The following is a 26,868-nucleotide window of genomic DNA, read 5'->3' on the forward strand; positions in this document are numbered from 1 at the left end:
TGTGAGTGTGTAGGTGAGAAGGAGGAAAGGGGCTCGTTTTGCTGTTGCTATTTTGTTTTGTTGCTATGGTTGTCTTGTTTTGTTCCGTTAAACATTGTGAGAATGGTATGCTGGTGCTGGAGTGTGTGGTAACACTTACGGGCTGCTGTCAGCACGTCCTTAGGGTGTGTTTGTTGTTCCCGCAAATGACACATTTCACCGTATCTTTCAATGTACATATGATAAATAAATGAATTGGGGCATGAATTTTCACCCTCTATGGAGAGCATTCTGACTGGCTGCATCACTGTCTGGTTGGGGGTGGGGTGGGGTGGGAGTGGTGCAACTGCACAGGATTGAAATAAGTTACAGAAAGTTGTAAAATTACTCAGCTCTAACATGGGTACTAGCCTCTGCAGTATCCAGACAGCTTCAAGGAGCGGTGTCTCAGAAAGGCAGCGTCCATTATTAAGGACCCCCACCACCCAGGGCATGCCCTTTTCTCACTGCTACGATCAGGTAGGAGGTACAGAAGCCTGAAGGCACATACTCAGCGATTCAGGAACAGCTTCTTCCCCTCTGTCATCCAATTCCTAAATGGACATTGAACACATGAACACTAACTCAGTTTTAAAATATATATATTATTTCTGTTTTTGCACTATTTAAAATTTAACTATTTAATATACATAAGTATACTTACAGTAGTTCATTTATTTCTTCTCTATACATGATCATGTACTGCGTTGTACTGCTGCCGCTAAGCTAACAAGTTTCACAACATGTGCTGATGATGTTAAACCTTGTTCTGATTCTGTGATCTCTGTGTATGTAACTGATCCAGGCCCAGAGTATATCAATGCAACAGGGCCTGGATCTGAGACCAAGGAACGACCTGATGTTTAGATATTTTACATACCAGGCCGAATGGTTTGAAAGGGCCAGGTGTCGGGACTGGAGGAGAGGGTCAGGCCGGTTATGCTCACTTCCCCGCGACATTTGCTCAGCTCCTTGCTGTACTAAAGGCTGATTTTTGTTTTTTGCACTATTTTCTGTAAATTCTAGAGACTGTTGTGAATGAAAACACTAGAAAATCAGCAGCTTCTGAGATACTCCAACCACCCCATCTGGAACCAATAATCATTCCATGGTCAAAGTCACTCAGATCACATTTCTTCCCCATTCTAATGCTTAGTCTGAATGACAACTGAACCTCTTGACCATATCGGCATGCTTTTATGCATTGAGTTGTTGCTACATGATTGGTTGATTAGATTTTTGTAGGGGTGCACCTAATAAAGAGATCACTGAGTGTATGTGTATGTGTCCTGACGAAGGGTCTCGGCCTGAAACTATACCTCTTCCTAGAGATGCTGCCTGGCCTGCTGCGTTCACCAGCAACTTTGATGTGTGTTGCTTGTTGTTTGAGTATATGTGTTAGGAGTTTTAGCTGAAAAATATAATAGCTTGTGGCGACCCATTTTCTGGCACCCACGAACCGGCTCACGAAACAGCGCGCGCAGGCAGAGGGCCGGCAGCAAAAAGGGCGCCAGGCCATCTTCACCAGCAGGGGGAAAATCCCGCGCGCAGAAAGGGTCTGGGAATATGCATTCCCCACAGTAGTCCCGCCCAGGGAGGGCGGGAACGGGAAGGCTTTAAAGCGGGCCGCGAAGTTTGAATAAATCTCTTTCATCGCAACTCTAACTCACCGACTCCGTGTGGTTATTCTAGCGCTGTGTGTAGCACATCGCTACAATTGGTGACCCCGACGGCCCAAGCGATATTTGGACCAGAGATGACCGATGCTGCATCTGTTCACGCAGTTTCATTAAAACTGCCAAGCTTCTGGACGCTGCGACCTCATTTATGATTCGAACAAGCAGAAACACAATTCCACATTCGGCAGATAACCTCGGAGTCCACTCGCTACTACTACGTGCTGAGCTCCCTCGACCAGGAGACTGCTGCACAAGTTGAGGAGTTTATACAGTCGCCCCCGGAGGACGGCAAATACACAGCATTCAAAGCCCTGCTCAAAAGGACTTTTGGACTCTCACGGCGCGAACGAGCACGCCGCTTAATGCACCTGGATGGTTTGGGAGACAGGCTGTCGTCAGCATTAATGAACGAGATGCTGGCCCTGGCTGAAGGACACAAACCCTGCCTCATGTTTGAGCAGGCTTTCCTAGAGCAACTGCCCGAGGACATATGCCTGCTGCTGTCCGACGCAGATTTCAGCAACCCCCGGGAGGTGGCGGCCCGAGCAGATGTGCTGTGGAATGCCAGGAAAGAGAGAGGGGCATCCGTCGCACAGATCACCAAGCCGCGTGCCCAACGACAGACCAGACCAGGCCCGGCAGCAGAGCCTACAAAACCCGGCGACAGGAGTGAGGAGCCCAATGAACAATGGTGTTTCTACCACCAGCGGTGGGGCACGGAGGCCCGCCGCTGCAGACCGCCCTGCAAATTCCCGGGAAACGCCAGGGCCAGCCGCCGCTGATGGCTACGGCGGCTGGCCATCAGGACAGCCTCCTGTACGTCTGGGACAAGCAGTCGGGACGCCGCTTTTTGGTCGACACCGGAGCGGAGATCAGCGTCTTACCTCCAACCAGTTACGACACCCGCAACAGAGAACCGGGACCCACCCTGAGGGCCGCTAATGGCAGCACAATACGAACCTACGGCACCCGCACGGTGCGGCTACAGTTCAGCTCCAGCCGGTTCACGTGGGACTTCACACTGGCCGCCGTGGCCCAACCACTGCTGGGGGCAGATTTTCTACGAGCCCACAGCCTGCTGGTCGACCTGCAACGGAAGCGATTAGTCCATGCCAAGACTTTTCAAACGTTCTCCCTGGGTGAAGCACAGTTGCCAGCCCCACACCTGGACTTCATCACGCTGTCCGACGACGAATTCACCAGGGTCCTGGCGGATTTCCCATCAGTACTGACACCGCAGTTCACGGCAGCTATGCCCAGACACGGAGTACAGCACCACATCCCAACCCAGGGACCACCCCTCCACGCCCGTGCTCAAAGGCTTCCCCCGGACAAGCTCCGACTGGCGAAGGAGGAGTTCAAGAAGATGGAGGAATTAGGGATCATACGACGGTCCGACAGCCCATGGGCCTCCCCCCTTCACATGGTGCCCAAGGCAACGGGGGGCTGGAGACCATGCGGAGACTACCGCAGACTGAACGAGGCTACAACGCCAGACCGCTACCCTGTGCCGCACATTCAAGACTTCGCAGCAAACCTACACGGCGCAAGGATCTTTTCCAAGGTAGACCTCGTCCGGGGATACCATCAAATCCCTGTACATCCGGACGACATCCCCAAAACAGCACTTATCACCCCGTTTGGACTTTTCGAATTCCTCCGAATGCCGTTTGCTCTAAAGAATGCCGCACAGACTTTCCAGCGGCTAATGGACGTGGTGGGACGCGACCTGGACTTTGCATTCATCTATTTGGACGACATCCTCATAGCCAGCAGTAGTCGGCAGGAGAATCTGTCCCACCTCCGCCAGCTCTACTCCCGCCTGAGTGAATTCGGCCTTACAATCAATCTAGCCAAATGCCAGTTTGGACTCGACACCATCGACTTCCTGGGCCACAGGATTACTAAAGACGGGGCAACCCCGCTGCCCGCCAAGGTAGACGTGGTCCGCCACTTCCCCCGACCCAACACAATCAAAGGCTTGCAGGAATTCGTGGGTATGGTGAATTTCTACCACCGTTTCCTCCCCTCAGCAGCCCGAACCATGCGCCCCTTGTTCACTCTAATGTCGGGTAAGGGCAAGGACATTACCTGGAACGAAGAGGCCGCAACCGCTTTCGTTAAAACCAAAGAAGCCTTGGCAAACGCCGCGATGCTAGTGCACCCCAGAACAGACGTTCCTACTGCCCTCACGGTGGACGCATCCAACACAGCAGTCGGTGGAGTGCTGGAACAACTCATCGAGGGTCGCTGGCAACCCCTGGCGTTCTTCAGCAAACACCTACGACCACCCGAACTCAAATACAGTGCTTTCGACCGGGAGCTATTGGCACTATACCTGGCAATCCGGCATTTCAGGTACTTCTTAGAAGGTAGGCCCTTCACCGCGTTCACTGACCACAAACCGCTTACCTTTGCGTTCACTAAGGTGTCCGACCCCTGGTCGTCCCGCCAGCAGCGACATCTGTCCTATATCTCCAAGTACATGACGGACATCCGGCATGTCTCTGGAAAGAACAACGTCGTGGCGGACGCACTTTCCAGACCTACCATACAGGCCCTGTCCCAGGGGGTGGACTATGCAGCGCTGGCAGAGGCACAGCAGGCAGACGCTGAGATCCCCAGTTACAGGACTGCAGTCTCCGGTTTGCAGCTCCAAGACCTCCCCGTAGGCCCAGGTGAGAGGACCCTACTATGTGACGTAGCTACTGGCCAACCCCGCCCCGTTGTCCCAGCAGCCTGGCGGGTGTTCGAATCCATTCACAACTTAGCACACCCCTCCATCAGGACAACTGTCCGGCTGGTCTCCAACAGGTTCGTGTGGCATGGACTTCGTAAACAGGTCAGTGAATGGGTCAAAACGTGTATGCAGTGCCAAACGGCCAAGGTGCAGCGGCACACCAAGGCTTCACCGCAGCGGTTCGAACCCACCCGCCGGAGGTTCGACCACATCCATGTGGATACCGTGGGGCCCCTGCCAGTGTCATGAGGAGCGCGGTACCTCCTAACTGTGATAGACCGGTTCACCAGATGGCCAGAGGCAGTCCCGCTCAGCGACACCACCTCCGAATCCTGCGCCCGAGCACTGATCGCAACCTGGGTAGCACGCTTTGGGGTACCAGCCCACATTACCTCCGACAGGGGCGCCCAGTTCACCTCCAGCCTGTGGTCGGCTATGGCCAGACTTTTAGGAACACAGCTACACCACACAACTGCCTACCACCCACAGTCGAACGGACTAGTGGAGCGCTTCCACCGTCACCTGAAATCGGCTCTCATGGCCCGCCTGGAGGGGCCTAACTGGGTGGACGAACTTCCCTGGGTCCTGCTCGGAATCCGCACGGCGCCCAAAGAGGATCTACACAACTCGTCGGCCGAGTTGGTGTACGGCGCGCCCCTGGTCGTCCCAGGAGCGTTCATACCAGCCCCAAGGGGGCAAGAGGAAGAACCCACAGCGGTCCTGGACAGACTACGGGAGAGGCTCAGTAACCTGCCCCCCATACCCACTTCACAGCACGGACAGAGCCCGACCTGCGTACCCAAAGACCCGCAGAACTGTAAGTTTCTTTTTGTACGACGGGGCGGACACCGGACACCGCTACAGCGGCCCTACGAGGGGCCATTTAAGGTGATCAGGAACAACGGGTCCACGTTCGTGCTGGACATTAGGGGGAGAGAGGAGGTTTTCACGGTGGACCGACTCAAACCGGCCCATGTGGACTTGGCGCAACCGGTCCAGGCTCAGGCACCGCGGCGCAGGGGCAGACCTCCCAAACAGAGGCCGATCCAGACTGTGGACATTGGGGGAGGTATCGCCGGTTCTGGGGGTGGGGTTATGTGGCGACCCATTTTCTGGCACCCACGAACCGGCTCACGAAACAGCGCGCGCAGGCAGAGGGCCGGCAGCAAAAAGGGCGCCAGGCCATCTTCACCAGCAGGGGGAAAATCCCGCGCGCAGAAAGGGTCTGGGAATATGCATTCCCCACAGTAGTCCCGCCCAGGGAGGGCAGGAACGAGAAGGCTTTAAAGCGGGCCGCGAAGTTTGAATAAATCTCTTTCATCGCAACTCTAACTCACCGACTCCGTGTGGTTATTCTAGCGCTGTGTGTAGCACATCGCTACAAACTATTGGTTTAGGAACCAGCACAAGTTATCCATCCCCTTGAGCCTATTCTGCCTTTCAATTAAAGGATTCCTCCTCTGTATTTTTACTCCATCTCTCTTCCTGAGATCTGTGATCATCAGTATCAATGCCAGACAAAATGGTGATGGGAAGATGGAGCGTGTGGCAGAACTTTATCTGATATTCCAACTTGGTTGTCTACAACCTGATGGCATGAATATCGAATTCCCCAATTTCAGGTAAACTGCTCACTCTTTGTCCTTTTTCTCTCTCCTCCTGATCTATCTAGTTTCTCCTACACCAACCCCAGGTCCCAATGCCCTGCCTCTTTCCCTTCCTCATCCCACTGCATCTGACCGTCACCCACACTTTCCTTCCCTCACTACCTCTACCCAACCTAATACTTCTCAATCTCTGTCATGATTTCCATTTTCTCCTGCTCTCTCTGTCTACCACCTGTCTTGACCTGGATCACCTGCCAGATCTTGTCCCACGCCTCCCTCCATCTTTTAATATTGTCTATCGCCCTTCTATTTTTCAGTTCAGATGAAAAGCCTGGACCTAAAGCATCCACTGTCAGTTTCCCTCCACAGATGGTGCCTGATGCGCTGAGTTCCTCCAGCATCTTGCTTGTTGCCCCAGTTCTGCAGTCTCTTGTGTGTGGGTGGTCTCATAGAGACTACATAGAAATGTAGACTACATAAACATTAGCAGAACTGTGGATAGTGAGGAAGGTTGTCAGAGGAGGACATAAATTAGTTGGAGACTTGGGTGGAGAAATGGTAGATGGTCTTTAATCTGGACAAGTGTGGTGCATTTTAGAAGATCAAATCCAAGAAGGAAGTATGCAGTAAAAGGCAGGACCTTTAGGAGCATTTATGTAGGGTGCAAATCCATTGATTCCTGAAAGTGATAACACAAGTGAATAGGATGGTAAAGAAGGCATACAGCATCCTTTTTTTATTGGTCAGGTCATTGAGGATAATGGTAGGTAAGTCATGTTGCCTCGGTATAAATCTGTGGTTAGGCCATATTTGGAGTACCGTGTGCATTTCTGTTCACTACATTACGTCAAGGATGTGGAGGATGTAAAAGAGGTCCACCAGGTCATTTCCTGGCTTGGGGAGTATTAGCTAAAAGGCAGGCTGGACCAAGTTGTATTATCTTCTCAAGAGCATTGGAGGGTGAGTATATAAAATTATGAGAATAGATACGGTAAATGGTCAGAATTCTTTTCCCTGGTAGACGTGTCAAGAACTAGAAGACATGCTTTTAAGATCAGACAGGGAAGAAAGCAGATGCGTAGGGTGATTTTTTTTTTAATACAGAGTTTGGTAGGTGCCTGGAATATGCTGTCGTGTCAGTAAAAGTGAAAGAAGCAGATATGATAGCAAAGTTTAGAAGCATTTAGACAAACATATAAAGAGACCGTGGATAGAGGAGCTTAGATCTTGTGCAGGTAGATAGGATTAGTTAGATTGGCATCATGGTCAGTACCTGACATAATGGGCTGAAGGTCTGCTTTGTGGGGTAATATTCTATATACTAGGTTCTAGCTCATAGAATCCTCCCCATCTTGTACTTGGCAGATGGTGTTTAATCTCTGACAAGTACTGAAGTTATGTGCCTGTTTAAATCCAAAACATGTTACTTTTTATTTAGCTTTTAGATTTACAGCAAAAAAGAATATCTTTACAGAAAAAAAGAATAGTATTTTGTTGTTACCTCTCTTGCTATCCTTACACCTCCCACAGAGAGTACCATCCTCTCAGCCAGCACCATCACTTTGTCACGGACATTCCTTTGATTTCACTGCCCTTCCCTTTCCTTGCAACTTAATTTTTAGGTTCTTCTAACCTATGAGAAGCCATCAGCTGAAATGTTAGTTTTCTTTCACAGATGGTAGCCAACCTGCTGAGTATTTACAATATTTCAGTTTTTATTTCACATAAAAACCTCCACCTCTCTAGTTGAAAAGTTCTAAACTAATCCAATATCTGTTGTAAAACATTTTCATTTGCTTCACATAGTGATTGAGGAAATGTGAATCCATTTTACCATGGAAATGAGTGTGCCTTTTATGGAGATCTTGATGGAGGTTTGGATATCTCTGGTTCCAAGAGGATTAGAACATAGAACATTGAACATAGAACAGTACAACACAGTACAGGCCCTTTGGCCCACAATGTTGTGCTGACCTTTAAACCCTGCCTCCCATATAACCCCCCACCTTAAATTCCTCCATATACGGTACCTGTCTAGTAGTCTCTTAAATTTCACTCGTGTATCTGCCTTCACCACTGACTCAGGCAGTGCATTCCATGCACCAACCACTCTCTGAGTAAAAAAACCTTCCTCTAATATCCCCCTTGAACTTCTCACTCCTTACCTTAAAGCCATGTCCTCTTGTATTGAGCAGTGGTGCCCTGGGGAAGAGGTGCTGGCTGTCCATTCTATCTATTCCTCTTAATATCTTGTATACCTCTATCATGTCTCCTCTCACCCTCCTTCTCTCTAGAGAGTAAAGTCCTAGCTCCCTTAATCTCTGATCATAATCCGTACTCTCTAAACCAGGCAGCATCCTGGTATATCTCCTCTGTACCCTTTCCAATGCTTCCACATCCTTCCTATAGTGAGGCGACTAGAACTGGACACAGTACTCCAATTGTGGCCTAACCAGAGTTTTATAGAGCTGTATCATTACATCGCGACTCTTAAACTCTATCGCTCAACTTATGAAAGCTAACACCCCATAAGCTTTCTTAACTACCCTATCCACCTGTGAGGCAACTTCCAGGGATCTGTTGACATGTACCCCCAGATCCCTCTGCTCCTCCACACTTCCAAGTATCCTGCCATTTACTTTGTACTCTACCTTAGAGTTTGTCCTTCCAAAGTGTACCACCTCACATTTCTCTGGGTTGAACTCCATCTGCCACTTCTCAGCCCACTTCTGCATCATATCAATATCTCTCTGCAATCTTCGACAATCCTCTACACTATCCACAACACCACCAAACTTTGTGTCGTCTGCAAACTTGCCAACCCACCCTTCTACCCCCACATCCAGGTTGTTAATAAAAATCATGAAAAGTAGAGGTCCCAGAACCGATCCTTGTGGGACACCACAAGTCACAACCCTCCAATCCAAATGTACTCCCTTCACCACGACCCTCTGCTTTCTGCAGGCAAGCAAATTCTGAATCCACCTGGCCAAACTTCCCTGGATCCCATGCCTTCTGACTTTCTGAATAAGCCTACTGTGTGGAACCTTATCAAATGCCTTACTAAAATCCATGTAGATCACATCCACTGCACTACCCTCATCTGTATGGCGGAGCAGACTCGATGGGCTGAATGGTCAAATTCTGCTCCTTTGTCTTATGGTCTATATGCCTGGTCACCACCTCAAAGAACTCTATCAGGCTTGTTAGATACGATCTGCCCTTCACAAAGCCATGCTGACTGTCCCTGATCAGAACATGATTCTCTAAATGCCCATAGATCCTATCTCAAAGAATCTTTTCCAACAGCTTTCCCACCACAGACGTAAGGCTCACTGGTCTATGATTACCTGGACTATCCCTACTACCTTTTTTGAACAAGGGAACGACATTTGCCTCCCTCCAATCCTCCGGTACCATTCCTGAGGACAACGAGGACATAAAGATCCTAGCCAGAGGCTCAGCAATCTCTTCACTTGCCTTGTGGAGCAGCCTGGGGAATATTCCTTCAGGCCCTGGGGACTTATCTGTCCTAATGTATTTTAACAACTCCAACACTTCCTCTCCCTTAATATCAACATGCTCCAGAATATCAACCTCACTCATATTGTCCTCACTGTCATCAAGTTCCCTCTCATTGGTGAATACCGAAGAGAAGTATTCATTGAGGACCACGTTCACTTCCACAGCCTCCAAGCACATCTTCAAATCTTTATCTCTAATTGGTCCTACCTTCACTCCTGTCATCCTTTTGTTCTTCACATAATTGAAGAATGCCTTGGGGTTTTCCTTTACCCTACTCGCCAAGGCCTTTTCATGCCCCCTTCTTGCTCTTCTCAGCCCCTTCTTAAGCTCCTTTATTGCTACCCTATATTCCTCAATAGACCCATCTGATCCTTGCTTCCTAAACCTCATGTATGCTGCCTTCTTCCACCTGACTAGATTTTCCACCTCACTTGTCACCTATGGTTCCTTCACCCTACCATTCTTTATCTTCCTCATTGGGACAAATTTATCCCTAACATCCTGCAAGAGATCTCTAAACATCGACCACATGTCCAGAGTACATTTCCCTGCAAAAACATCATCCTAATTCACACCCGCAAGTTCTAGCCTTATCATCATCATCATCATCATCATCAGTTGCCATGCCCAGTTTGAGCTTTGACTGCCATGGCCCACACATTCCTGTTTCGAGTCAAGTGGATGAATTCATTGGTATTCATTTCCAGTTCTCTGGCTGCTGTCTCCATCATCATTTGTCTTTGTCTTCCTCTTGCTTTCTTCCCTTCAATCTTTCCCATAATTACTGTGCATTCTAACTCCTCTTTCCTAATCACATGTCTAATGAAGTTACGTTGCCTTTTCATGATCTCATACATTATTTCTCTTTTTGTTTTTGCTCTGTTCATGACATCCTCGTTAGATATTCGTTTCGTTCATGATATTCTTTGCATCCTCCTCAAAAACCACATCTCTGCTGCTTCAATTCGTTTCTTCATGTTACTAGATATTGTCCAACATTCTGAGCCATATAACATAACTGGATAAATCTAACATTTCAGTACTCTGAGGCGGGTTGTCATGCCTAGTTTAGTATTGGTCAGTGTACTCTTCATTCTCGTAAAGGTGTCTTTTGCCATCCCTATTCTTCTTTTAATATCCAAGTCGCACCTGTCATCTGATGTCACCCAGCTTCCTAAGTAGCAGAAGTTCTGTACTTGTTTTATGTCTTCCCCGTTTATTTTCAGCCTGCAGATAGGATTCTCCTTTTTGGATATCACCATACATTCTGTCTTTTTGCAATTGATAGATAGACCCATTTTTGCACTTTCTTCAACAATTATATCAATTAAGTTTTGTAGTTCTTCCTCTGTACTTGCGATTAACACAGTGTCATCTGCATATCTGAAATTATTGATGTTTTCACCGCCAACTTTGATTCCCAAGATGTCTCTTATTTTTTGTAATATTATTTCACTGTACATATTAAATAAATCAGGCCAGAAAACACACCCTTGTCTAATGCCTCTCTTGATTTTCATAAACGGACTCACTTCTCCATCTATTCTTACAGTGGCAGTTTGTTCCCAGTACAGATTTCTGATTAGTTGGAGGTCTTTCGATCTAGATCTAGAGTTTTCTGTAATATTTCAAATAACTTATAGTGCTTCACTTTATTAAATGCTTTTGAGTATTCGATAAAATAAACAAACAAATCTTTTTGCACTTGAATACCTCATTCTGATAGTATCCTTAACATCTATATTGCGTTTCTTGTACCTTTGTCTTTCACAAAACCACATTGTTCTTTGCCTATTTCAGGTTGTATCTTACTTTTAGCTCTTGTTATCAAAATTCTTAAAGGTATCTTGGTGATATGACTCATTAAACTTATGGTCCTATGCAATTCACATTCTATTGCTCCAGGTTTCTTAGGAAGAGTGATAAATACTTTTTTCATCTCGTATGGTGTTATTCCAGTCTCATAAATGTCATTGATTAAATCAGTAAGTTTTTCAATTCCATAATCTTCAAGGGCGATAATTTGTTCTATTACTGATTCATCAGGACCTGCTGCCTTTCCTTTCTTCATCTTATTTATTGTATTACGAACCCCAGATTTTAAAATACTTGGACCTTCAATGTTTTTCTTAATTTCTGGTTTTTCGCTTCGATCGTCTTCAAACAATTCCTGAATATACTCAGTCCATCTGTTCATAATCTCATCTTTTTCCATGATAGTGGTACCGTCCTTTGCTTTCAAACATCCACTTGAAGAACAGAGGAGCTTTTTACCAGTGATATTCTTGATTTGTTGATGTAACCTTTTTGGATCAGTAATAGGGATTCTTTCTATTTGCTCACATTCCCGGTTTAACCATTCTTCTTTGACTTTTTGACATAAGTTTTTAACTTTTTCTCTAAGGATTTATATTCTATAGGATTTGCTTTCTTCCGTCTCCTTTCTTCCATTAGATTTTTCATTTCATCTGTCATCCATTTATTCTTTGCGTTTTTTTCTTTTTTAGGAATCACTGACTTTGCTGATTCTACCAAAGCATCCTTTAGAGAGTTAAATTTCATTTCTACATGATTGCTATCATCTTCAACAGATTCTACAAAGTATTTCTAGACTTTGAAATCTTCCTTACTTTAATTGTAAAAAAATTTCTTCTTTAATTAATTGCAAGGGATTGTTCAGGTTTTTGTTTCTTTAGTTTTATAAGTTTTATGGCCTTATGGCCTCATAATTTGCCCCTCCCCAACTAAAATTTTTCCTGTCCTCTCTGATTCTATTCTTTTCCATGGTAATGTTAAAGGCCAGGGAGCGGTTGTCACTGTCCCCGAGATGCTCACCCACTGAGAGATCTGTGACCTGACCCGGTTCGTTACCTAATAATCTGTCCTGGACACACTTAACAAACTCTGCCCCATCTAAACCATTGGAACTAATCAGGTGCCAATCAATATTAGGGAAATTAAAGTCACCCATGATAACAACCCTGTTATTTTTGCACCTTTCCAAAAACTGCCTCCCAATCTGTTCCTTGGTATCTCTGTTGCCACCAGGGGGCCTATAGGATACTCCCAATAGAGTAACTGCTCCCTTCCTGTTCCTGACTTCTACCCATACTGACTCAAAAGAGGATCCTGCTACATTACCCACCCTTTCTGTAGCAGTAATAGTATCCCCAACCAGTAATGCCACCCCTCCTCCCCTCCCCCCCCCAATCCCTTTTACTTCCACTCTTGTTGAGATGGCAAGCTGAGGGAGGAAATAAGTCAAAGTCAGCATGGCTTCTGTAAAGGGAAATCTTGCCTGATAAATCTTTTTGAGTTCTTCAAGGAAGTAACAAGCAGAGTGGATAAAGGAGAGGCAGTGGATGTCATTTACTTGGATTTTCAGAAAGCATTTGATAAGGTGCCACACATGAGGCTGCTTAACAAGTTAAAATCCTATGGTGTTAACAGGAAAGATACTGGCATGGATAGAGGAATGTCTAGTAGGCAGGAGGCAGTGAGTGGGAATAAAAGGGGCCTTTTCTGTTTGGCTGCCAGTGACTAATGGTGTTTCTCAGGGGTCAGTATTGGACCGCTACTTTTCACATTGTTTGTCAATGACTTAGATCATGGAATTGATGGCTTTGTGGCAAAGTTTGCGGATCACATGAAGATAGGTGGAGAGGTAGGTAGTGCTGAGGAAGTAATGTGATTGCAGCAGGTCTCAGACAAATTGGAAGAATGGGCAAAAAATTGGCAGATGGAATAGAGTGTTGGGAAATGTATGAGAATGCGTTTTGGTAAAAGGAATAATAGTGCAGACTATTATCTAAATGGGGAGAAGACTCAAATATCAGAGGTGCAGAGGCACTTAGGAGTCCCTGTGCAAGACTCCCAGAAGGTTAATTTACAGATTGAGTCTGTGGTAAAGAAGGCAAATGAAATGTTGACATTGATTTCAAGGGGAATAGAACATAAAAGCAAGGAGATAATGCTGAATCTTTACAAGACACTAGTCAGGCTGCACTTAGAGTATTGTCAACAGTTTTGGGCCCCATATCTCAGAAAGGATGTGTTGTCATTGGAGAGAGTCCAGAGGAAGTTCACAAGGATGATTCCAGGAATGAAGGGAGCATTTAGCAGCTGGAATTTAGAAGAATGTGGGGGGATCTCATCGAAACCTACTGAATGTTGAAAGGACTATACAGGGTGGATGTGGAGAGGATGTTTCCTATGGTGGGGGTATCCAGAACTAGAGGGCACAGACTCAAAATAGAGGGGTGTCCTTTGAGAACAGTGGGAAGGATGAATTTTTTTCGCTAGAGGATAGTGAATCTGTGGGATGCTCTGCCACAGAATGCAGTGGAGGCCAAGTCCGTGCGTGTATTTAAGGTGGAAGTTGATAGTTTCCTGATTGGTCAGGGCATCAAAGGGCATGGCGAGAGGTCAGGTGTATGGGATTGAGTGGGTTCCGGGATCAGCCATGATGGAATTGGCAGTGTAGATTCGATGGGCTGAATGGCCTGATTCTGCTCCTACATCTTGTGATCTTATGGTCTAATCTTGATTAACAGAGGCAGAAAAAAACTGTGTAGCGAAGAAGAATTTAAAATTTCTGTTGAGTAGGCAGAAAGGTGAAGAAAACTGCCAAATGAAATTCATCCCTAGACAGTCATGCTAAACGATGAGTGGGAGTTTGGTTTTGAAAGTTGGAAGTATAGATGTTGGGACATTTGTTCTCCAACTTCCAATAGTCTATTTGTAATATGTGCTGAAAGATACACAAAACACAAAGAACTCAAAGCAAGGTCTGTATTATTTTTTCAAAATTCCTTGCAGAATGAACCTTATTGGAACCAAGGGGGTAGCTGATCATCTAATACCATCTTAAAGAAGTAAGGGCCCCAAAGCAACAATTATCATTCACAACAAAAATGCATATATAATGAAGTATAATGTGGTACTACTATTGTATAACACATTTTGCACTGTCAACTGAAATATATTCATTCCTTTTAATTATTCAAGCAAATTAACTTCGTGTCCAGGTTAATATGTGTATACTAATAATAAATCTTGCATTTAATTGGAAATGTAAAGCAAAAATTAAAAGCAGAAACAAATTATGACGTATATTCAAGCGTTAAAAAAACTGAATGGCACTACTAAAACATCTTTACTTTGTTGTATTTAATTGCTGTAAAAAGGGAAACCATTAATTTACTTCAACTACCCTGAGTCTTCATTCTATGTTGGTGGGCTCAACCCCAAGCTGCTTTGTCAATTCAAAGCAGGGAAACACCCATTGGGCAAATGGAATCCTGGGCCTCTTGGATCCAGCAGTTTTAATAAGCATTACATTCTTAAAGGAGTGTCTGTGGCATTGTCTCTGCTTTAACTTTTCTCTGGAACAAACACCATAAGTTAGCTAGGAATGAAAATTTAAAAATGAAGCAATTATTTTCAAGTGAAGCTTAACATTAATATGAATATCATAAATTTTGGTAATTACCAATAGATTAATATCTTTTATAGATTAACTCAAACAACTAGGCATTACGTTTTAACTTTATTCTGTTTTTATTGTCAAGGCAACTTAGTAAAGCAAAGAATTACAGTGGAGATGAAATAAAGTAGAATTTTGGATTGCCATAATTGTTACTTAATGTGGACTTCAAAAATGCTTAGTGGGTTTTTCTGCACAATTCAACAAGAACCACTTTCTTCATAATTCATTTAAAATGACACTGTTACTTGCTCATAATCATACAATATAAAATTTAAAGTACAGTATGTGCTAATCTACTAAGCCAATAAACTTTACTTGTACCACACAGCAAGAATCACTGCATTCTTTGTACATGAGATTGAGAAACTTAGCATAAGAATGGATCGAACATTTAGGAAAACAAATAAAATATTGGCCTTTATTGCAAAAAGGATGGAATATACAAGCAGGCAAATCTTGATTAAACTTACAGGGTGTTTGTGAGACCACACCTGCTTTGCTGTACAGTTCTGTTCTCCTTATAAGGAGGGAAATTTTCACACTGGAAGCCATTCAGAAAGTCTTCTGGAATGAGGGTATTGCCTAATAATGACAGTTCAGCAGGTTTGGTTTATAATTTTGCGAGTTTAGAAGAGAAAAACTTATAAGAGAATAGGGGGCTTGAAAAAGTGCAGATTTTAAAATTGTTTTCCTGTGTGGGGATTTCTAGAATTAAGAAGCAGAGTTTCAGGATAAATGTTGTCCACTTGAGTTGTACGTAAGGACAAATTTCTTCTCCCATAGAATCATGAATCTTTGTAACTCCCTACTCCAGAAAGGTTCCTCAGCTGTACTCAAAACAGAGGTAGACAGATTTTTAGATTATGTGGGAGTCTAGTGTTTTGGGCTAGAGACAGGAAGGTGCTGATGTCAAGATCAGATTAGCCATGATATTAAATAGCACAGCAGGCTTGAAGGATTTTTTTTAAAAATCCCATTTTGCCCTAAATTATGTTCTTAAAAGTCAAGAGTGAAGTTTTCATTACTCACTCAGTCAATATGTAGTTCATCTTTGTGAACTGTTGATGTTGGTGTTGGGCAGGATGTAAGCTGAGAGGAGAGAATGATTCTAAGTAAAGCTCAGCCTCACACCCAGTGGTGTTTTTAATCATGTAATCATTTTAATCCTTTCAAGATATTCTATGCCTAATTAATACTTATAGGCAGTTAAACAATAATTTTCCCTACCATATATTTATTATGCAAAAAATAAACTATTCAATAAATGATCTGAACATTTAACATGGCCACACATTTCAAACACTTAATGCAAAAACAATAACTGAATAAAATACTGCCTGGGTGTACTTTCAATAAGTAGGTAAATAGTCCACTTATTCTGCATTTGAGTGTAAGGAAAATGTGTTTCTTGATATGATCTCAGACTTTATTCCCCAAAATACTCATGATCTCGGCCTGAAACGTCGACTGTACCTCTTCCTAGAGATGCTGCCTGGCCTGCTGCGTTCACCAGCAAATTTGATGTGTGTTGCTTGAATTTCCAGCATCTGCAGAATTCCTGTTGTTCGCGTTTTTAAAATATGACCCAAAATTACTTTTCTGATGGACTTTCAACTTGCCATTACTGAGGGCTGTCATGACTTTCATAGAATGCTTTGAATTTTAAACATTATTAGTTGCTGTTCTTCCAATTTCACTTAGCAACCAATAGTGTTTTCTGTTGTATTTAGGGATGACTTGTTGAATTCTTTTGACAATTTACGGAATCTTACATCTGTACTATGAGTGGCTGTTTTTGGTGATATTGATAGATAAACACTTACGGGTTTTAAATAGACATTATTTCATCTATTATTAAATATATATTTTAAAATATGTGGCCACTGGGATATCATTTTAGATATTAACAACGTCTATTGGTAACAGCAATAAATCATATTAACAAAGTTAGTTTAATGTAGCAAACTTCCCAAGATACTTCAAGCTGTGCCTGCTAAACAAAATTGGATGTTAAGCAATATAAAGGGATGTATCTTCTGATAGATGACCAGACGTTATTTCCATAACTGCTGCCACTGAAAGGCTTTCCTTTTCCAAAGATGAGCAAATGGGGATTATGTATTCTGATTGGCTTCCCATTAATGCCACAGGGCCTCTGTTCTGAAGCTAAGGCATCATCCTCTGCTTTGACACAAGGCATCAGGTCCTTATGTTGGCTATCAGCAATCCAGACTGCAACAGCTAATTTGACACATGTGGTTATTATGTTTTGTAACTCCAAAATATAAAACTAATTGAATGGAGATGATGGGAGCCCAGGAGAACATGTCTTAGTTTTATTTTTACTTTTAGCGAGACGTTCATTTATGACATATGCCTTCACATACTTTACATATGACCTGTATTGAACTCTGTAAAGAACAAAGAATGTTTAATCAAACAATATATTTACAATATTACTCAAATATTACTGAAATATTAAATACACAACAGTTGGTTGCAGGAATGATGGGAGGTGTATCCATGCCATATAAAGATTTAAATGAGCAGATTGATTGTTGAATTACCATAAGACCATAAGATACAGAAGCAGATTTGACCCATTGAGTCTGCTCTGCCATTTCATCATGGCTGATCCATTTTTCCTCTCAGCACCAACCTCCTGCATTCTCTCTGTATCCTTTCTTGCCCTGACCAATGAAGAATCTATCAATGTCTGCCTTAAATAAACATAAAATCTTGCCCTCCACAGCTGCCTGTGCAAAGAATTACACAGGTTCACCATTCTCTGAGTAAAGGGATTGCTCCTCATCTCCATTCTAAAAGGACACCCCTCTATTCTGAGGACTCTCTCACCACAGAAAATATTCTCTCCACATCCACCATTGGATAGGTTTCAAGTAGGTCACCCCTCTTTCTTCTCAATCCTAGTGAAAGCAGGCCTAATGCCATCAAGTAGGTCACCCCTCTTTCTTCTCAATCCTAGTGAAAGCAGGCCTAATGCCATCAAATGCCATCAAGTAGGTCACCCCTCTTTCTTCTCAATCCTAGTGAAAGCAGGCCTAATGCCATCAAATGCTCTTTGTAAGTCAAGCTGCTCAATCCTGGAAGCATTTTCATGAAATTCCTTTGAGCCCTCTCCAGTGTCAGCACATCTTTTCTAAGATAAAGGGCCCAAAACTTCTCATGATAATCCACGAGGCTTCACCATTGCTTTATAAATTCTTAAACATTACATCCTTGCTTTTATATTCTGGTCCTTTTGAAATGAATGCTAACATTTCATTTCCCTTCCTCACCACAGACGCAAACTGCAAATTAACCTTTAGGGAATTCTGCACGAGGACTCCCAAATTCCTATGCACCTCAGGTTTTTGTGTTTTCTCCCATTTAGAAAATAGTCAGATCTTTTATTTATCCTACCAAAGTGCATGGCCATGTTTCCCGACGCTGTATTCCATTTGCCACTTCTTTGCCCATTCCCCTAGTCTGTCCTCTGTTCTTTCTCTACTTCCTCAAAACTACCTGCCCGTCAACAAATCTTTGTATCATCTGCAAAATTTGCAACAAAGCCATCAACTCCTTCATCCAAGTCAGTCACACATAATGTAAAAAGAATTCGTCCCAACACAGACCCCTGCGGAACACCACTAGTCACTGGCAGCCAAACAGAAAAGGTTCCCTTTATTCCTACTCTTGCTTCCTGTAAATCAGCCACTGCTTTATCTATGCTAGTATCTTTTCTGTAATACCATAAGCTCTTAACTTGTTAAGTAGTGTCATGTGTGGCACCTTGTCAAAGGCCTTTTGAAAATCCAAATACACAACATCAATTGAATTGTCTATCCTGCTTCTTATTTCTTCGAAGAATTCTAACAGATTTGTCAGGCAAGATTTTCTCTTGAGGAAGCCATGCTGACTATGGCCTATTTTATCATGTGCCTCCAAGTACACCAAAACAACATCCTTAACAATCGACTCCAATACCTTCCCGACATTTGAGCTCAGACTAACTGGCCTATAATTTCCTTCTGCTTCTCTCCCTTCTTGAAGACTGGAGTGACATTTACAATTTACCAGTCATCCAGAACCATGCCAGAATCAATTGATTCTAGAAAGATCATTACTAAAGCCTCCACAATCTCTTCAGCCAGCTCTTTCAGAACCCAGGAGTGCACACCATCTGATACAGGTGACTTATTTACCTTCAGACCTTTCAGTTTTCCAAGAGGCTTCTCTCTAGTAATGGCAACTTCACATACTGCTGACTCTTTACACTCTGGAACTTCCACCATACTGCTAGATTCTTCCGCAGTGAAGACTGATGCAAAATACTCATTTAGTTCATCAGCCATTTCCTTGTTCACATTACTACCTCTCCAACATCTTGTTCCAGTGGTCCAATATCCACTCTTGTCTCCCTTTTACACTTTATGTATTTGAAGAAACATTTTGTTATCCTCTTTAATATTATTGGATAGCTTACTTTAGTACGTATTCCACCTTTTCCTTCTTAATGATTTTTTTAGTTGCCTTCTGTTGGTTTTTAAAAGCTTCCCAATCCTCCACCTCACTAATTATTGCTCTATTTTATGCTTTCTCTTTGGCTTTTATGTTGGCTTTGACTTCTCTTGTTAGCCACGATTGTGTCATCTTGCCTTTAGAATACTACTTCTTCTTTGAGATGTATATATCCTGTGCTGCTCTGCTGATATCCCTGCCAGTTTTCTTTTCCAATCAATTTTGGCCAGGTCCTCTCTCATGTCTCTGTAATTCCCGTTACTCCACTGTAACACTAATACATCTGACTTTAGCTTTACTTCTCAAATTTCAGGATAAATTCAATCATATTATGAACACTTACCCCTAAGGTTCTTTTACCTTAAGCTCGCTAATCAATTCCAGATCATTGCACAACACCCAATCCGGAATAGCTGATCCCCTAGTGGGCTCAACAACAAGGTGCTCTAAAAAGTCATCCGTAGGCATTCTAGAAATTTCCACTCTTCGAATCCCACACAACCTGATTTTCCCAATATACCTGTATATTGAAATCCCCCATGACTATTATAACATTGCCCTTTTTGCGTGCATTTCTATCTCCCATTGTAATTTGTAGACCACATCCTACTACTGTTTGGGGGGGTCTGTATAGAACTCTCATCAGCGTCTTTTTACTCTTGCAGTCCCTTAACTCAACCCACAACAATTCAACACCTTCTGACCCTATGTCCTTTCGATACACTGTGTATTCTTCAATATTAAGCTCCCAGCCAGAATCTTCTTACAGCCATGATTCAGTGATGCCTCCAACATCATACATGCCAATCTGAGCTACAAGTTCATCTACCTTCTTCTGTAAAGTGAGTGCATTCAAACATAACACCTTCTGTCCTGTATTACCTCACCTTCAGCATTATCACTCTAGTTCCCATCCCTCTGCCAAATTAGATTAAACCCACCTGATCAACTCCAGCTAACCTGCCCACAAAGAGTTTGAATCCCCTTTTGTACAAGTTGTATCCTCCCCTGGAGAGATCCCAATGATCCATAAATTTCTCTGCACCTGTTCCTCAGCCACGTATTCACTTGCCAAGTCATTCTATTCTTATTCACACTGACATATGGCACAGGCAGAAATCCAGAGATTACTACCCTAGAGGTTTTGTTTTTCATCTTTATACCTAGCTCTATCAAATCACTCTTCAGGACCTCCTCACTTGGTCTACCTATGTCATTGGTGCAAAAATGCATGAAGACCTGGCTGCTCACCCTCACCCTTGACAGTGCCATGGACCCGATCCAAGACATCTCTGATCCTGGCACCAGGGAGGCAATATACCATCTGGGTGTCTCTACCGTGCCACAGAATCTCATCTCTGTCCCTCTGTCTGTGGAACCTCTTATCAACACTGCAGTCCTCTTCACCTCTCTGCTCCTTTGAGCCACAGCACCAGATTCAGTGCTGGAGACCTGGAGAGGGTGGCTCACCCCTGTTAGGTCATCCCCCTCAATTGTATCTAAAGTTGTTTATCTATTATTGAGGGGAACAGCCATGGGTGTAATCTGTACTGGCTGTGCATTTTCCCTCCTTCTGACTGTCACCCAGTTACCTGTCTCCTGCAACCTAGGGGCAACTACCTCCCTGTAGCTCCTGCCTATCACCTCCTCATTCTCCCTTATGATTCATAGGTCATTGAGCTGAAGTTCCAGTTCCTTATGTTATCTCAGGAGCTGCAACTCAGTGCTTCTGGTGCAGATCTGTTTATCCAGGAGACTGGAGGTTTTTCCAGTCTTTGAACATCCCACACACTGTACAAAACACTGCCCTGGAACCATTCTCACTACACTACAATGCCTTAACAGACAAAGGATGAACAAATAAGAACAGAAAGAGAGAGACTTACCAGATACTTTAACTCACCCAAGCCTGATGAGCCAAAGCCACTCTAAAACTGGCACACTCAAAAGAATGACTACCTTGTTTGCACTTTAGTGATTTTTATTGGCCCTTTCTAATGAATCCCTTTCATTGACAGGTTGCCGCCCAACTCAGAGAAACTGCCGCGAAACTCTGCCTTTTAAGTCCCGATTGAAAGGGACTTGATTGAAAGGTAACTCTTTTTAATGTGCTCCCTCATGTTGATTACCCAACTCTTTACATGAATTTGAGCGATGTCTGCATTTTGGCACCTGGAATTTTTGGCTATTTCAGTTATAATCTTATACTCAGTGTTCCAAGATGCCTTTATCTCATTGTTCCATGTCCTAGAGGAGCAAGTAAATGCTTTAGGCCAAGGGGTTTACAAGGTCTGACAACTGAAAGGTTTATAACCCTGGATTGAGAACTAAGGAAAAACAACATCTTAGCATATACTGCAGTAGAAACATCTTTTACTAGTTGAACAACTGTTTTATTTCCCTCACGATAATTATTCTTTGTATGCTAAGCATTCCCATTAATTCGCATTTACTTTGATAACTTTACCATCTTCTCTGGCCAGCTCCAACATTTGTTGCAGCTCTTCTGCCTTTGATCCTAGCAGAGACCTTTCTAATATTTTTTTCTCTCTCTCTTAACTTGATTCTATATATTTTGAACCATGTTTTACCTCCAATTTTCCCATTTTTTGATTGTAGATCATTGGCTTGAAACATTCACCCTATTCTTACTACAGATGTCTGGCTTGCTGAGAACTTAAATCATTTTCTGTTTTACTTTCTATCAGTTCAGCATTGTGATACAGTTTGTGTGCTCTGCTTCCATTCTTTCATTACAGCATCAACATTTAAAAACACACTTAGCAGTGTCCAGACTTAACCAATAATGAAGTGCAGAATAATAATATACACAATAGTAAAGTACAGAAAAATAAAACAGAGACTATTGTACTATGATGTGTGTTCTCCTGCCGCATAGAGATGAACTGTTGCCTATGCTTATTGCATTTGGTAGGAAAGATTTTCTGTAACGATCCTTGTGACAGTGGAGCTGAATGAGTCTGTTTGATAAGGTGCTTCACTGCTTATTCAGTAGGACACAGAGAGGATGTGCCATATTGTCCATCATGTATAACAGTTTGCTTAGTGACCTCCTCTCCAACATTAACTCAAGAGAGTCCAGGTTGTAGCCAAGGACGGATCCAGCCTTTTTGATGAGTTTATTTAGTCTTTTCACATCACCAGCACCAAAGCTGCTCCCCCAACATAAAGCCGCAAAGAAGACTGCACTTGCTACAACAGACTGGTAAAAGATCTCCACCATCCTGCTGCACACATTGAAGGATCTCAGCTTCCTTCCTTAGAAAATAGATTCTGCTCATCCCCTTCTCATAAACAGCCTTGGTGTTGGTTTTCCCCTTTCAGTTAACACTTTCAGAATAACATTTTGTTTTTGTCTGGTGTATCATACTCTGATAATTAAACACTAAAAATATCTTTTCACTCTTCCTAATATTCTGTTGCTGTGTTTAACTGTTTGAATGACTTTGATGATGGAAGAATATTTTCCAGACTTTCGACTAAACGCCACTTTAAAAAAACTTCGCAGTTCATTTTGTTGTTAGAACCCAGAGCATCAAACACAGAACACATAACATTACGGCACAGTACAGATCCTTTGGCCCATGATATTGTGCCAACTTTTGAACCTGCTCTAAGCTCAATTTAACCCTTCTCTCCTACATAGCTCTCCATTTTTTTAAATCATCCATATGTCTTGAATCAACAAATAACTAAGTGCCACAATTAAAGATAAAACTTGTTAAAACCTGCCTGGGACAACCATAAGTGTAATGATAAAACAATTTTTTTACCATTAAAATACTTCCAATTTATGTTTATGAGGCTGGAGAGATGTTTCATAGTTACAAACATTGCAAACTTCAACACTACAAATAAAATGCATTTTCTCAATATTACCATGTATACCAGATGTGGATATTTATTCACGGATTACCATTACTGCTGGGTTTGATTTCTGAAACTCCCAACCCAACAGCACTGTGGGAGTAGCTTTACCAGGATTATAGTGGTTCAAGATGTAGATTACCATTACCTTTTCAAGAGCAATTAGGTATGAGCTACAAATGCTGGCCTTGACAGTAGTGCCCAGATTCTGAAATTTAATTTTAAGAGAAAGCTAATGTTTTCAGAAGAGTTTGATGCATTTGAAAAGTAGATTCATTGGCAAAAATGCATATTAGTTCTATATTTCTCACAGATTTATTCAAATGTTTCTAACAGCTGTAAGTATCACCCAAAAGTAGTTATTTTAAAGATTTCCTGTAAAGAGTAGTAATTTGCTATAGCATACTGAACCACTTCAAAAATAAGTCATGATGTATAAATACCATCTTGAACAGACTTACAAGCTGTGTTGTCCCTGTCAAGCAGCAGTAGAATATCAAATCAAATAGACTGGCTTGCCTTTTGTGACCCTTTTACAGGCACCATTACCACTTAGAGAATGCCTGTTAGAACATTCTCAAAGCAACTAGTGCTGAGCAGTTGTCAGCTTCAACATTACCTGTATTCAAAAGAACTTTTAAAAAGATGGAACAGATAAATTGGAAATCACTCCGTAAACTGTAACAAGGGAGAACACAGGCCGAAATTAGTAAAAGACGATAAAACAAAGATGTGCAGATATTGAAATTCTGAAGTAAAAACAGAAAGTGAAAAAATGTCATAGAACTGTTTCTCTCTTCACGGACACTACCAAATGTTCTGGAACTTCTATTTTCTAATTTAATATAGTAAATTGTAGATATCTTCACAAATGAATTATCGATACATGAAACTTCTGGACAGTATGGAAGCAAAGACTGGGTTCATTAAGTTAACTTTAATCACCAGAAAAATGATAAACCTGATTTTAATTCGTTGATATGGAAGTAGAACACCATGGGCTCAGATACTAAACATTCAAAGACTTTGACTTGGAGGAAATGCTTTGTACCAATTATCCATTGAACTATCAATGATAAATACCTACTGAACTGCACACAGTGAGGATACCTATTTCCTTCTGTGGTTCATACATGAAAATACCAAACAAATTTCTTTCCCTCTTTTAAAAAATTGCTGTCTGAGAAATTCTTATCTGCAAATAATTATCTATAAACGATGAGATGAAATGAAAACTGATTAGAAATACTCAAAAATCAGGCAGTGTTTGTGGAGAGAGAAACAGAATTAATGTCAGTGACATGTGAGATGAAATGTTTACTGAACTATTCATCCCAAAAAATACAGCAGGCACGGCCTCAGAATAAAGGATTGACCCTTGAGAACAGAGATGAGAAGAATTTTTTCTAGCCAGAGGGTGGTGAATCTGTGGAATTCTTTTCCACATACGGCTGTGCAGGCCAGGTCATTGAGTGTATTTAAAGCAGGTGTTGATAAGTTCTTGATAAGTCAGGGCATCAAAGGTTATGGGGAGAAGGCAGGAGAATGGGGTTCGGAGGGATAATAGATCAGCCATGATGGAATGGCGGAGCAGACTTAGTCGAATGGTCTAATTCTGCTCCTATGACTTATGATCTTATTTTCTGATCCTATGTCACCTCCTTCAGTGGATTTGATGTCATTTATACCGATGGAGCCATCCCAACCCCTCTGCCTCCCTGCCTACCATTTCAATACAATGCATAACATTGGATGTTAAGCTCCGAACTTTGATCTTCTTTCAGCCAGAATGTCATACCTGCCAATCTCTAACTGTGCTACAAGATCATCTTCCTTATTCTGTATACTGCATGCTTTCAAATCCTATATAACACTTTCGGTCCTCTTTCATCACCTTTTTTGATTTTGCCCCCATGTTACACTTCAACTCATCTCACTGACTGCAATTTTGCTCTATAATCTGCCTTTCCTTCTTCACAGTCTTATTACACACTACATCTAATTATGTACCAACTGCCCCATCCTCAGCCCAATAACTCTGGTTCCCATCCCCCCTGCCAAATTAGTTTTAACCCTCCCCAACAGCTCTGTCAAACCTGCCTGCAAGGATATTGGTGCCCCTCAGGTTCAGGTGTAACCCGTCCCTTTAGTACAGGTCATCTGTTCTCCGAAAGAGATCCCAATGATCCAGAAATCTGAAACCCTGCCCCCTGCACCAGTTTCTCAGCCACACATTCACCTGCAAAAGCATCATTATTCTGACTCTCACTGGCACGTGGCACAGGCAGCAATCCAGAGATTACTATTCTTGAGGTCCTTCTTTTCAGCTTTCTACCTAACTCCCTGTATTCTCTCTTCAGGGCCTCATCCCATTTCCTACCTATGTCATTAGCACCAATATGTACCAAGATTTCTGCTGTTCACCCTCTCCCAATCAAATTGGTCAAATAGGATCTGCCCTTTACAAAGCCTTGTTCACTGTCTGATTTGTCTGTAACTTTCCAAGTAGTCATTCATCCCCTCCCTCAGAACTTTTTTTCCCAGTCCCTTCCCTAATGCTGTTGTTGCACCAACAGATCTATAGTAATCAGGCTTTATTCTGCTGCCTTTCTTATGAAGGGGGAACACATCTGTTGTGCTCCAGTTATCTGGTACCTTACCTGTGAACAGTGAAGATTTAATAATCTCAGCCAGAGCCAGCGCAACCTGTTTGGTTGCCTTTGGGAGCACCATGGATAAATTCCATTTATTCTAGGAATCTACAGCATATTCACTTTAAGCCTGCTAAGCTATCAATTACCTCAAATATCTCTTTATTTATGGAGACCTGTAGTAGACCTTTACCTGCCCTTTCCCTGAATTGTACGAAGACCATTTCCTTTGCAAACACCAATGAATTACTATAGGGCCTCACCTGTATCTTCAATCTCCACATGCAGATTGTCCATGATTGGACCCCATTCTCATGCCCTTAACATACTTGTAAAATGCCTTTGGATGTTTCCTGTCTGCCAGCAATTTCTCATGACTCCTCTTTGCCTTCCTGATTAGTTTTTAAGTGTCTCCCTACACATTTTATTCTCTTTACAAGCCTCCCCTGACATTAGTTTCCTATATGCTTCCTCTGTTTGCTTTATCCAACCCTCAATAGCCCTTGACATCCAAGGTTCCCTGTTTTTGTTACCCCTGGCTTCCACTGTAATTAGTTAGTCCTAACTCTAGCACTTTCCATTATGCAGATAAACCATAACACCCTAAGACACAGGAGTAGAATTAAGCCATTCAGCTCCTCGAGTCTCTTCCACCCATTCCATCATGTCTGATTTCTTTTCCCTCTCAACCTCATGCTCCTGCTTTTCCTCCGTAGTGTTTGACATCCTGAATAATCAAGAACATATCAAT

At 42.9% G+C, this 26,868-nt stretch overlaps 1 long non-coding RNA gene across 2 annotated transcripts in view; it reads left to right on the plus strand.

The window, feature by feature from the left end:
- Positions 1 to 380: 380 nt before the first annotated feature.
- The window catches only part of LOC134343607 (uncharacterized), a 146,556-nt gene continuing 120,068 nt past the window's right edge, over positions 381 to 26,868 (plus strand). For both annotated transcript variants that reach the window (XR_010017287.1, XR_010017286.1), the window contains exons 1-2: positions 381 to 498; positions 21,597 to 21,671. This is a non-coding gene — a long non-coding RNA (uncharacterized LOC134343607). The remainder of the gene's footprint in view (positions 499 to 21,596; positions 21,672 to 26,868) is intronic.

This window comes from Mobula hypostoma, chromosome 3 (assembly GCF_963921235.1).
Source record: "Mobula hypostoma chromosome 3, sMobHyp1.1, whole genome shotgun sequence".
Lineage (NCBI taxonomy): Eukaryota > Metazoa > Chordata > Chondrichthyes > Myliobatiformes > Myliobatidae > Mobula > Mobula hypostoma.